The following is a 14,645-nucleotide window of genomic DNA, read 5'->3' on the forward strand; positions in this document are numbered from 1 at the left end:
GGTGCCTGAAGTATAAGAAATGGTTTCACCATCCGTGTCTTTAGGAGCACTTTGGTTGCTCCTTTTCCAAGATGTATTTGTCATTTTTGTAGACTGTAAGGTATTCAACACTCTTCTCTGAAACCACAATTCAAATGCATTAATTCCTCTGTCAATCCTTGTCCAACAATAATAGTTAGAATTCACAAAGAGGATGAATACAAAGAGTTTTCTATTGTAGGTAAATGTGAAGTTGTGATTTTAGTATTACATACTAAGAAACATTTTTCATTTATCTCTGAAATAATATCATATTTCAGAGCAAAATCAGTTTAGCACAAACAATTGTTGGTTTACTAATTTATTATTTCAGTTACATATGACTGTTTTTTTTAATACTGAACAACTCTTTCAATTATAGAAGGTATTAGTAAGAAGAAGAAAACTTAGATTAAAAACAGAGAAAATTAACCACATTAAGAGTTGAGGTAAGAATTAACCTCTAAAAAAATAATAGTGGCAAATTCATAAAACCATATTATGATTGATTCATTAACCATATTGATTCATTAACCACTAACATTAACCACTAAACATATTAACCATACTGTGATTTATTCAAATGGTGCCTAAACACCTACACTACAGAAAGGAAAAAAAATGTAATCAAAATTCACATCTACATCAAAACAACATAAACATTCACACACTTTTAAAACAAAGTTTACTGTGAAGAAATTTTTTCTTAAATAAATGTTGTGTAACTCAGCTAGCCCAATGCCCGTGAGTCAGAACTTATAGCTGGTTTTCCAGTGGGTTGTCAGAGGCTTCAAATCATGCTGGAAGAGAGTGCCCAGCTTTCTCACGAGGAGCAGCAGCTAATTGATTTGAACCACCGGCCTTTGGTTTGGCAGGGCAATTTCTTAACTACTTGGCCACCGAGCTTTACATATTTCATAAGTCTGTAAGTTTTACTTATTTTTTATTATAGAGAGGTTCCTATTATAGATTGCTTTGAGTCTGATGTTGATAGATAATGGTTTACAGCTAAATAAAATGAAAATTTTCAGTAATTGTTATTTGATGGGTTTTTATTATATTGCAACTATTTGTTCTTTTGAAGTAAGTTAACATATCCCCTTTCATTAAGATCTTGTTGACCCGTGTTCACAGTGTGGGACAAAGTAGACAGCTTGAATCAATTTGACTGATTGTTCTTGTTACAAAAATGAACATATAATTTTATGGTTGCTCTCATTCCTGACTTACAATCAAAATGAGAGTTCACACTAAAGTCTGTAAGGCAACTATTTCATTCTCTAGTTAAAATTCTGGATTAAAAAGTTTATGTACTTTTAAATGAAGCCATTTACATTTATATGGATATGTTTCTGAACGAATTTAGCATTCTGCTTCCAAGGGATGATTTCCTAGAATAGATATTTAAGGGTTTTCTAAATGGTCTTTAATATTGTTCTTTTGTTTCATTTTAATGTACATTAAAATTAACTTCACCAGATGACTTTAGGAAGTAACAAATTAATAACCAAACCTAAACATATGCTTTTATATAATCTTTATCTTTTTAAGAGCTACCTTTTTGCTTAGAATTCTCTAATATTGGTAGGCTGGTGGACGAGTGGCAAAGATTTGAGATACCAACACAAAATCTACCAGCTGCTACACAGGAGAAATATGAGCAATAACTTCCTTTGTGGTTTATAGCCTCTGAACACCTACTGGATGGTCAGCTCTGAGTCAGTTCAAACAAACGGCAGTAAGAGAACGCATACGGTAAGAATCAAAAGGCCCTTATGTAGCAATGGGGATTCATATATATTTTAATTGAAATGACAAATATGAAAAATTTAGTGAAATTACTCTTTGGAGGGAAAGAAAAGTATGTTTTAATATTGTCAAGAAATAAAAACGAGTGTTTGTTCATTTCTAGTGACTGATAATATGACTGAAAAGAAACACCCATTTTTATTTCTTTACAGATGTAACAATAAGAATTTCATATATAAATCTCAGGGGTTAAAGTCCTCCACCACACCATCAGACTGAGTTATATCCAGAAAAGGCCCACCTGTGCCATAATATCTGTATAACTTCTTATATTTATGGTTCACTGTTAGGAGTATAAGTTATTTATCAGTTGGTTGTATTGGGGGAATGATTTACAGGTTGTTAACTTAGATGTGTATATGCTTTTTGTTTACCTTACTCATTTACATATAGCACTTGTCTGTCAGTTAGCTGTACTAGGGTTACTTGCAGATTGTTATGATGATGGATGTTAGTCTAGAGACTAAGGTGTGCATGGTCTTTGTATTACTTGCTATACACCTAAGAGTTGAACAATAACTAAGGATAATAGAAGGATTGATGTCTTTGAGTTGTGGTGCTAGAGAAGTTTTGAACTTACTGTGGACTGCAAAGAGAACAAACAAGTCTATCCTGGAGAAGGTGAACCTAGACCCTCCCTTAGAGGCAAGGATTTTGAAGCTCTGTCTTATATACTTAAGGCATGTGGACAGGAGGGATAAGTCCTTGAAGGAAGACATCATGATTGGAAGGGTGGAGGGACAGCACAGGAGATGAAGAATCTAATTGACTCAGTGACTGGAGAAATGGGGTTAGGTCTTTCAGAAGTGATGAGATTAGCTCAGAATAGGGGAAGTTTCAGAATTAAGGTACATAGGATCATTATGAGTTGCAGGTGACTTGATGGCAGCTGACATCAACAACAATTTGATGCTGGAAACTATGCCAGAAGCTGTGTTTCTGATGCTTGTAGGGTAAATCATGATGGACAGGTTTTTTTGAGACCGCCTACAATAAAATTAACTAGGAAGGAGGACTGGCCATCATCCACTGAAATAAAAAATTGAAATAAAAGAAAATACACTAGTAGTTAGAAATTACAAACTTGGCAGAAATGAGGCTGGAGATCGAATGACTGAATTTCGTATCATCAATGATTTATTCATTGAACTGATCTTTTTTTGTAAAATGTGTTATTTATTTATATCATAATTCAGTTTTATGTATTCAGTTACATACATTGTTTGGTCCTTATGCATTGTGTTTTATAAAACCATTTCTATACATTGCATTTTATCTCTTCACGTGGCCACTGCCTCTTTCCTATTGCTTAACTCTCCATCCATCCACTAATCTATGCTGTTCTAGCTATTTCCCATTCCCTCTTCCACATCCCTTCTCATTTCCCCTCTTTTAAACAAATATATATACTGGAAGCAGGAGTGGCATCCATCTCTTAAACAGTATGCCTCTGAAATTTGTGAACTTTGATAAATGGTGATGGTTGTGGAAGGGCTTCAGGCCTTTGGTTCATGGAGTTACTATGAGTTGTGCTCAACTTGATAGCAATTAACAACAACAACAAATTATATATGTATATTCATTCTTGTTCCTGTTCACTAATTATAATATCATATTATCTTTATCATCATCCTCAGATTAGTCCTCCCTTGACTTGATCCTTGTAATGTTCTTTGTCTACTCATTCTTTGTTCTTATTCTCACTGTCCCTACTTCTTCCTCACCTCACACTCCAAAAGTCTTATGAAGTATTTGTTCTTTGTGTCAAGTTATTTCACTCATCACAATGTGAGAATTATTTCACTCATTCATGATGTGTCATACATTTTAAATACTTCAGTGTATATCCTTACATGTTTATCTTTGTAGGATATTCCATTGTGCGAAAATACCACAGGGTTTTGTGTTGGTGTGTGTTTTTTAAATCCAATCATTTGTTGATAGACATTTATTTCAATTTTATTGCTATTATGCTTAATGCTGTTTTGAAAATAGGTCTGTGTACAAATCTACGGCTCATCTGTAATTTCCTTGGCTATATTCCCAACACTGGAATGACAGGTTCATATATCATTTCTGTGTCCAGCTTTTGGATTAAACAACAAACTGCCTTTCATCATGATTGAACCATTAAGCAAAAGACAACATAAATCATAGAACTAGAAATAAAACTCAAGTGCTAGCTTATGTTATAAATAGGCTTGCAAATACAACCAAAATCGGTGAGTAGGACTTTCTAAACTTAAAATCTTTGTAAGCATCACAAGATTTTTTGTTTTTGTTTTTGTTTTGTTTTTGTTTTGGTGTGATCCCCCTCCACCCACCCCCCGCCAGTACGGTGAAAAGAAAGCACATAGACTGGGAAACAATATTTGGAAATGATATTTTCAGGTAAGGATCTCCTAACTAAAAGTTATGAATACTAAAGGGGCTTCAAAAGAAAAAGACTGGTAACCCAATTACAAAGTGAGCAAATGACATGAAAAGGCTCTTCACAAAGGAGGTCATTTGGATGACCAACAATCACATAAAGATGTGTTCAAAATCACTGGCAATAATAGGGATGCAAACCAAATCAACAATAGGACGAAATTTTATCCCTGCAGCAGTAGCGAAGTTTAACCAGACAGCAAGCAATAAATGTCAGAGAGGTCGCAGAGAGATTAGAAGTCTCATGCAATGCTGGTAAGATTTAAAGTGGAAAATATCTATTTAAATCCTCACATACACATACAAATGGTAACTACACACATAGATACAACCTGATCAAATTGGCTACATAGGAGTAATAATGAATCTATGTGTGGAAACAATATATTAAGAAGCTAAATAACAACAGGCCAGACACTGACTGTGTAAGTCATGAGTTGTTTACACATAAGTCAGCTATCTACATGTAATTTCAAATTGAAGCTGAATAAAAGAAGCACAATTCCACAAAAGTTAAAATACAAACTTTAGCAGGAAAACATTGCAAGGTTTAAAATCAGGAAAGAAGTGAATCAGGGTTGCTTTCTATTTCCATACCTTTTCAATATATATGCAGAAGACATCATTCAGAAGGCAGGGCTTTATGAGGAGAAACGTGTCATCAGAATTGGAGAAAGATTTATCAACAGTTGGTGTTATGCAGGTGACACAACTTTGCTTGCTGAAACTGAAGAAGACCTGAAGCGCTGCTGCAGATGGGCAAGGTTTTTAGTCTTCAATATAGATTGATGCTCAACATCAAAAAGATAAGTTTCTCACCATTGGGCCAATTGGCAGCACTATGACAGATGGCAAAGAGACTAAGGTTAACAATTACAGATTATTTGGCTCCACAATAATACTCTTAACACCTACAGTCAGAAAATCAAAAGACTAATTGCTTTGGAGAAAATCTGCTGTCAAGGACATCTCCAGAGGGTTCAAAAGTAATGATGTCAGTCTAAAGACTAAACTGAACCTAATCTAGGCCATGGTCTTTGCAATTACTTGCTATGCATTAGAGATAGAGAGCTGGACAATGACTAAGGATGGCAGAAGAAGAATCAATGTCTTCAAATTGTGGTGGTGGAGAAGAGTCTTGAACATACCATGGACCACGAGTAAAATAAATAAGTCTTTCTTGGAGAGTTTGGAGAGGGTGAATCCAAGTTTATCCTTGGATGTTAGGATTTTGAAGCTCTGTGTCACATACCTTCAATACTGGTCCTTGGTGAAGGACATCAAGCTTGGAAGGGTGGAGGGACAGCACAGGAGAGAAGACCCGGCATTGCATAAGATGGGTTGATAGAATAATTTGGGAAATGTTAATTGGTGTGTTGGAATTAGTGAGACTGGCTCATGATAGGGCAAGATTCAGAGCTGCTGTACATAGGGTCGCAGCAACTCAACAACACACAACAATAACAACAACAACAACAAATTGAAAAAAACCATTTCAAGAATAGGACTGGAGAGCATTATGCAGAGTGAACTAGGCCTCATAAGGACAAACACTGATAAGATTATTATTATAAAAATAGAACGATAACTAGTAAAACAAGGTGAGATCAGAGGGGTGAGGATAGGTAGAGATAAAATCACAGAGTTGCACAATTTGGTGGGTGGAGTGAAGGGGTAAAGGAAATGACAAAGATTCTGCAGAGAACAGAAAAGACAGGATAAAGATGCACATAGTCCAATGGTTTGATAAAACGTAATGATGAAAAATACAATGAATATGAACTTTGCAGTTAACCCAATATAAAATAAGCATAATAAAAATTTAAAAAAAGAATAGGTTTGGGGCATAATGATTGAAGGCTAGATGAATTGTAGGAAGAAATAAAGGATATTATCCATGAAGAAAGAAAAAGATCTGCATATGAGGGGCCAGGGTGGAGAGTGGTGACCGTGGGGCTGAGGGAAAGAGTAAATTTAGGATCCATTGAGTACACTTCTTTAATTATGTTCCATCAAAGATCCATTGTTGGCTTACAATAACCAGTCAAACAGATTGGCTGTTTCATGAACAGATGGCACTGTAGAAATTTATAACTTGTCCGCAAACTGCTTTTATGAGAAAGTCTTCCTAGGTCATGGATCTCATGCAACAGAAGCTTTGTATTGAGCAAAAGGACAGAGACTTTTTAGTGCTAGTCTCAGTGAATACATTATTGAATATGACCTATCAAGTATTCAATGGATGCCTTTGGAGGACCCATTTGAAGAATGATGCCAGTCCCAGTGGCTTGCTCTCAACTTTTGATTGGCTGTGAGGATAGATATGTGAAATGATTTCAAATCACCTTTGACAAAATCCAATTTGAAATAAATTGTGAATGGCGGGAAAGTCACATCCTGAGTCTCAGCTGGCATTCCTCTGGTACCCATCTTGCAAGTGGCTTCATAGACTACATTAGGATGTTTGTTGTCAAATAAGAATGTTCTACTCATAAAATGATAGATGCTATATGCATGTGTCTAAATGGAATTGCTTCATCTGGGGCATAGCCTTCTTGTCTGATGACACTGTCATAAGTGTGGCCTCTGCCAGAAAGGTGTAGTTGTGGGACTCAGCTACTGGGGCATTTGTGAAGAGCCATCTCATCTCCAATGTTGATATACAGTTCATTGACATGCCTGATCAAGAAGACACTTTCATGGTGGGCACAGCTGAGGGGACAATATTCCATTTTCAGCAGGTCTCTGTGACTTATAATATTAATGAGAAACAGGGCTAATGTGAACTAAGCTGTTCCTGCCTGACACCCAGGATGTGCATACTGTGACCCTCAGTCCAACGGCTTTCATCTCTGGAGGCCCAGACACCAACTTATGTATCCTCTCATGGAAAAAATGCAAGTAAAGAATAAAGATGCTGCTTTCCAGAAAATCATCTTCCCTCATCAATGTCTCATTTCCTGATGTATGAAGAGGCAACTTTTCCCTTCCAATTTGCCTCATCACTTGGAACTTTGGCGACTAGGATCCACAGTTGCAATAAGAAAGAATGGAGATATCCTTGCTCTCTAAAAAATGCAGATCATTTACTGCAACTCAAAAGTGTCCTGAGAACATTATTTGTAGCAGTGTCTCCCCATGTGGAAGTTGAATAGGCTATTCTACAGCCTCTCGATTCTTCCTCTACTGATTGAGTTATGAGCAGGACAACATAAGCCTCCAAAGGGTCCCCAAAATGCCAGCCTTCGTTGGTTCTGCTCTTCAGATTCTGTTTTATGAAGATTCCACCAAGCTCTTTGTGGCATCAGATCAAAGGCGTCTCCATGTCATTCATCTTTTGGGAGGACACTTCGAACACCTGCCTACTTTCCCACCTGAATCGGGGACTGTGGAAGCCAGCTGAGTTGACAATCCGTCCAGATGGGAATTGATTGGCTGCATCAGGTAACAGTGCTCAGTTTCATGTCTACAGCTTAAAACAGCTAAAGCTTCACTGCACAGCACCTGTTTACAATTTCTCTGTGATGGCCTAAGGTACACAGTTCAAATCTTCTATGTTTAAATAACTGCTACAGAAAACCCACTGGAGGGTCAGTTGTGTCTGTTCCAACTTGATGTTACACAACAACAATACACACACACACCACACACCACACACACCACACACACACACACACACACACACACACACACACACACACACACAATTTGGAAGAAGGATGGGAAATCTCCTCCTGTGTAATTAGCTGCCTCTGAAATTTCACCGAAGGGTCAGGTATGGGTCGGTTCCAATTCAAGAGTACACAACAACAATGTATACAAATATATACACATTTGTGTGTGTGTGTGTGTGTGTGTGTGTGTGTGTGTGTGTGTTTATAAATGTTTTGTGTAATCTAGTAAGAAGTTGCGACACCTGTCAGAATCAGCTATAATTGGATTTTGACTTGATGGCACATTATAATAGTGCATATTTTAGTTACATCAAAAGTGCCTTTTAGTTTTTCTTGTACTTTTAGAAAATGAGCTCCCATTGTGCTGTCTATAACTTTCTCTTTTGGGGAACATAAATAGTACTCAGGGTTGTCAAAGGATCTGAAATTCTTTCATTAAAGGTTTGGGAAAGTTAGTAACTTTTATCTACAAACTGTTGTTTGGTGTTTTTTATTTTTGTGTTTGTGGGGTTGGGTTTTTATTTTGTTTGTTTTTGGTGTTTTTATTCTAGTTCCTGAGTCTACATTAACAAAGAATTACTGTGGACATTTTAAGGATCTAAGTATTCTATGAATAAGAAAGAATGAAGATAATTGATGCCTTTGAATTTGATATCCAAAAGAATAATTGTCAAAGAAAAAAAGAAAACTGTCTTGAAGGAAGTACAATCAATTTGTTCCTTGGAGGCAAGAATAAAGAAGCTTCATCTCGCTTACTTTGGCCATGTTTTCAGGAGGAACCAGTATTTAGAGAAAGACATTGTGCTTGGAAAAAATGGAAAGTCATCAAAAGAATGGAAGACTCTCAAAGAGATGGAGTGATACAATGACTACCATAATGGGGATAATTATGACAGATATGCTGAAGATGATGCAGTATAGGGCAGAGAATAGATGGAGTCCATGGGTCACTGTGAGTTGTGGTCAACTGAAAGACACTTAACACCAACAACAAGTTTCCTATATGCTTTCTGTTTTATATTCATGTTTCACTGAATATCCGTGGTATGTTCAGTAAAATATTATGTGATTTAGAGTTTAAGAAGCTGTTGTTGTCTTTGTGGTTGTGTGTTGTTGGGTTAACTATGATTCATGGTGACAATAACTCTGAACCCTGCTCTATCCTGAGCCTGTCTCCCACACACCTACACCCATTACCACACTCACTGTGTCAGCCTATCTCATGCAAGGTTTTCCTCTCCTGTACTGACCCTCCACCTTTTCAGGCATGATGTCTTTCTCTAGGGACTGGTCCCTCCTGGTAACGTGCCCAAAATATGTGAGACAGCGTTTAAAAATCCTTGCCTCCAAGGAGCATTATGGCAGGGGAGGGGGATAGAGATAATAAATATCAAGCACTTACTAAAGCACATTAAGGGAAAGACATATAGAATATATGGATGACCAGACTCTGGGTGTTGTATTTAACATTATAAAAAAATGTATATGAATGATATTGAAAAGACAATATGCCTTGTAAACTTTCACTGAAATCACAATTAAAAAGTTAATTTGAGAAACAAACTCACAAAAACACCCAAAAGCAAATATATCTAAAGAGTAAATTTAAACTTTTTAAAATTTAAACACAAATTACATAGCATATGTTTTTTTCACTCAACAGTTATACTTTTTTTAAAAAAATTTCCTTTTTTAATTACAACCTGTGCATTATAAATAGTCTTCTTCCTAGATCCTCCTCTTGTTTGCTATGTCCATTTATCTTTCTTGTCTATGCTTTGTGCTGGGTCAGCTTTATTGTTATGTGCTGTTCACATAAACCCCACAGCGATCATACAAACAACAGATTTGAATCCAGCCCTAATCTGCTCTCTCATCATATTTCTCATGCTCAAGTTGTGTTTGTAAATCAATTCTTGGAATCATTGTGTCAATCCATTTTGTTGATAATCTTCCTTTCTAATCTCATGATATCTTTCTCCAAGGACTGCCTCTTCTGACAATAAACCTAAAATAAGTGAAAAGTTTCACCATCTTTATGTCTAAAGAGCACCCTAGGTCTGCTTCCTTAAAAACAATTTGTCTGTTCTTCTTTGGATATGCAAAACTCTTTGCTAAAATCACAAATCAAAGACATTGATTCTTTTTCTTCAATCCTTATTCATTGCCACACTTTTCAGAGGTATTGGGAGCAATTTAAAATATTCTCTTGTTTATATTAGGTACACTTTAATCTTTACTGATGTGTTTGCACTGTGGTGAAATACGTTAACAGCTGACTTTTCCATTCTGCCATGTCTTGACTTATTGACAACTCTTCCCGTGGTTGTTGATTGTGGATCCAATAAAAGGAAATTGTTTACAAGATCTATCATTTCTTCATCTATAGTAATTTTGTCTATTGTTCTAGTAGTCAGGTTTTGTTTTGTTGATGTTAAGATTTAACTCATATTGAAAGCTGTCGTCTTTGATCTTCTTTAGGAAATGTTTCACATAAACAAGATTTCATTATCTTCATGACACAGACTGTTTGTTAGTCTCTCTCCAATTCTGATGCCATATTCCCCTTCATATACATTCCAAATTCTCAAGTTATTTGTACAATATAGAGTTTGTATAAACATAAAGAAAAGATACAATCATGGCACACACTTTCTTAATTTTAAGTAATGTAGTGCTTCCTTTCTTCTGTTCAAACAATAGCTTCTAGGACTGTGGGCATAATTAAAAATTCTGAATTCCTGGGATTCAATGTTATGTATAATTTACTATGATCCATTTAGTCAAATGCCTTTTAATTGTCAATAAAACATAATTAAACATATTTTCTGGAACACTGCTTCTTCAGCCAAGAGTGATATGACATCAGTAATGATAGTCCTTATTGAGCATTGAGGTGAGAAGTTCCACAGCTTCTTCTATATAGATCTTGAATTTATGGCAATTATCCCTTGATGTACTATTCCAGATTTTTTGTATGATGGTCATCAAGATTTTACTTGCATGTTCTATAAATGATGTTAAGTTGTTGTTAAGTGCCCTTGAGTTGTAGGTGACTCATAGTGACCCTATGAATGAAAGTCCTCAACACTTGTGTGCCTTTCGTCCTTTCTTCAGGTTCATAGAGTTTCTGGAGGCAAGCTATTATGGAAGTGGATGCCACTCCTGCTTTCAAGCTTGTTTTAATCAGGGAGCTCCACTAAACACTGTCAGCCACGGGTAACCATTAACACATTTGACACATCAGTGTCACAGTGTTCATCTTTACAGCAACCACAGTTACCTCTGTACAGCAAATGGACAGACCAGGGCTATACAACCTAGAAGACTGTTTGACCAAATACAGGGAAAAATAGCCCTAAGGGCCGCGGATTAAAAGTCCCCCTCCTTTGGTTTGGTAGCATCACTTTCTGTCCACTGGACCAACTGATCTCTATATTGATGTTGTTGTTGTTAAGTGCCCTCAAGTTGTAAGTGCCTCATGGTGACCCTATGAAGAAAAGTCCTCAATGCTGTGTGACTTTCATCCTTTCTCCAGGTTCATAGGGTTTCCAGAGGAAGCTATTATGGAAGTGTCTCTTGGTTCTATTTTTCCCCTTTTAGAATATAGACAAAGGTGAATCTCTTCAAGTCAGTTGATTGTTTTAAGCAATGTGTAGGTCTCTGGTATTTCTGTTCCCATTTTAGTCTCATCTATGCGTGCTTTGGGTGAAAGTTGAGCTTATCTAGTTTTCTGCTCACATTATAGCTTTGTCTATGCTTTAGATGAAAGTTGAAATCATCCCTATGAATAAATTAAGCTCCATGATCTTTGGGTAATTGAATATCATTGCCATAGGAGTTCATCTACTATTTATCGGATTGGTAGACTTAATCTTCATACTCATATTTATAACAGGATTCTAAGCATTTTCCATGCAAAGGTCCCATATACTGCTCAAATTTAACACATTCAAAACTAAGTTCAGTATTGGTTCACACAATGATTTTCTATTCTTTCCCCCTATGGCTTGTTTCTTAAAAGGAACTCTGGAGGTCTACTGGGTGAGGAGTCACACTATGTTAGCTTTAGAGAAGCCATTTTGTTCTGACAGCAATTTTCAGAAATTTATGCTTAATAATTTTAGCGATAATATATGTTGCTAAGGTTATGTTTTATAGTACATGCTGACCCAACTTGGTTGCTACACTCTAACTACATCCTGTACCTGGCCTGTGTCCTGAACACCCATGAGAAGTAAGAAAAAAAATAACGACTCCTTATTATAAAGAGAGCTCAACTGCCAATGACAGAGAACTTTGTGTAATCACCATACCCAATCTCTGTATATAATAAACCCAATCTTTGTTTCCCCTTGGTATCAGAATGGTTTTGACAACAGCTGATGTTTCTGACCCATGCTTAATAAAATGTTTATTAATCTCCAATATTGGCTGAGTGTTTAACTCTTGCATTTTCTGCCATACCATTTATATTTTAAAATTTTAAAATATTAGGTCTTTCCTATTCTTAAAACACTTTGGTGGATAAAACTTTTGTTTCATATGAGGACACATGTTCTTTATGAGCACCTCTATATCCCTTCATAGGCTTTATTTGTGAAACAGCCTAGATGACCTCTCAGTAATTTTCTATTTCTCAACTCATTAACCATATACTAATATTTGAGTCTTAAATAAGATAATGAATTGTCTTTAACATTTAATCCACCAAATGTAGGCCTCTGACACTTATATTATTTCATCATATTTTATTGGAAGCATGTCTTTCACTTGGTTGCTCAGATAATAGAGGATAATGAAACACATTTGCCATTGTCCTTTTTTATTTCAAATCTCTAAGTAGCTCTTTAGACCAATGTTTCAAACTATGATAGCTCAATTTCTGAAAGCTTTTAAAAGAAAAAGTAATTGGGATAAAGGTGTTTGACATTTTCTAAAAGATAAAAGGTTTGACTATTTCATATAAAATAATTTTTGTTATTTCCTTCGGAGGAAAATTAGACAACTATTCTTTCATAAATATAGCCCCCTTACACTTATGTATACTCTCCTTTGTGTCAATTAGTGTAAAGGTTGTTTTGCTTATAACTAGTTTAAATTTCTTCAATAAATGCATTTTAATTTTAAAATAAAGTCGATATTCTTGTGGTGTCCATCTAATGCCTTATTGTTGTCCTTGTCGAACTATGGAACTATTGGATAAATTTGATGTTTTTTCCTGATGAACCAATTTTAGTGAAAAAGTGTTGAGGAAACATTATATTAAATGCCATAACACACTTACTATACTAGAATAAAACATTAAAATGTACTCTAAAGGGCCACCATGACCTGTCAAGTACATTTCTTACTTGAGAAGTTCTATGTGTATAAGGTTTATCATTCAAAATGTCTTTCTTAGCCAATGATTAATTGTTTATTTTGTGCTGAAGTTTTTATTGTATTAAGGAGAGATGATTAGGATGGGATACAAGCCCCACCCTACCAGAGGATTATCTAAGCTCATAAGACCTCAGGGCTAGTTCTCTCTGTCCTGGAGACATTTACATTCAATGGATGTCTGGCAATGCTAAACAGGCTAGCAAATCTGAACTACATATCTACAGTCATGTGAGTAATTCCTCTGACTGGTCTGTGTCTGGGAGACCTTCTAGCAGACTACCTAACCCAAAGGACATAGAAGAATTAGAAAAAGAGCAAAAGGGGGGTTACTGACGTCAGAAATAATGAACTTATACAGCAAGTCAAGCATCTAGAACAGCATTGACTTGACACTTCTTATTACTGATCTGCTACTAATCTTAGCAGAACAAATTATAAAAACAATTGGTGTTAGAGTAATGGGGTTTCCTACAAATATCTAGTTTCTCTGTAACAAGTGTCTTCGGAAAAAAGGGGTAAACAAAAGAATGAGAAACCTTTGGTCTATGGATGGGTTTAGGTATACAAATGGATTAGGGCAGCTATTGAGTCCCAAACGACTCGACGGCACATAACAACAACAAGAATTATATTGCAGTTAGTTATTCATGGGAAATATTTGCCATGGGATATGAAGATGATGGACATAACTCCTGAGAAGCTAGTTAACTGAATACATAAACACAGAATGATAAGGAAAGAGAGAAATTTACAATTCCTTGGTTTATGCTAACAATAATGGCAGCATATGTGAGAGAAAACAATGCAGGAAATAAGGTGGCTGAAAACAGAACTGAACAAAGTCCTACCAGGACAGAGTTATTCCCCTTTAATCTCAGGTTCTACTTGAAAAGGAAAGCAAAACAAAACAAAAACAAACCATGTGAGAGCAACCGGAAATTCCTTTCTGAACTGTGGTCACAAAATAAACAGTAGTCCAGGAAGCAGATGGGCATGACCAAGAAACTATTATAACAGGGGACATGGCATAGAGAAAATGCATAAGTTGGTAAGTTGTTACGGGAAGCATTTTGCGAAACATTACTAAAATGAAATGTAAGAGCAATTAATTTAAGAGAAGCATCTGTGGTTCTGAATGCTGCAGAATGGAAGAATATATTTTGATTAATGCTAGACCCACAGTTTTCGACACAGCAGTCAAAAATTACATTTCAAGATACAGTCTTACCACAAATTAACACAGAGGGGCCAATTATTTTGATGGAGTGAATTGGATATGTGATGAGGTTTGTTTATCCCTCCAAGGAAAACTACCCCTCTCCTCCTGTA

At 36.0% G+C, this 14,645-nt stretch overlaps 1 pseudogene; it reads left to right on the forward strand.

Annotated features, from left to right (window-relative positions):
• Positions 1-815: 815 nt before the first annotated feature.
• Positions 816-7,790, forward strand: LOC102858408 (annotated as a pseudogene).
• The last annotated feature ends 6,855 nt before the right edge of the window (positions 7,791-14,645 follow it).

The sequence above is a fragment of the Elephantulus edwardii genome, unplaced genomic scaffold (genome assembly GCF_000299155.1).
Source record: "Elephantulus edwardii isolate Elephantulus edwardi_28Jun2011 unplaced genomic scaffold, EleEdw1.0 scaffold00188, whole genome shotgun sequence".
Taxonomy (NCBI): Eukaryota; Metazoa; Chordata; class Mammalia; order Macroscelidea; family Macroscelididae; genus Elephantulus; species Elephantulus edwardii.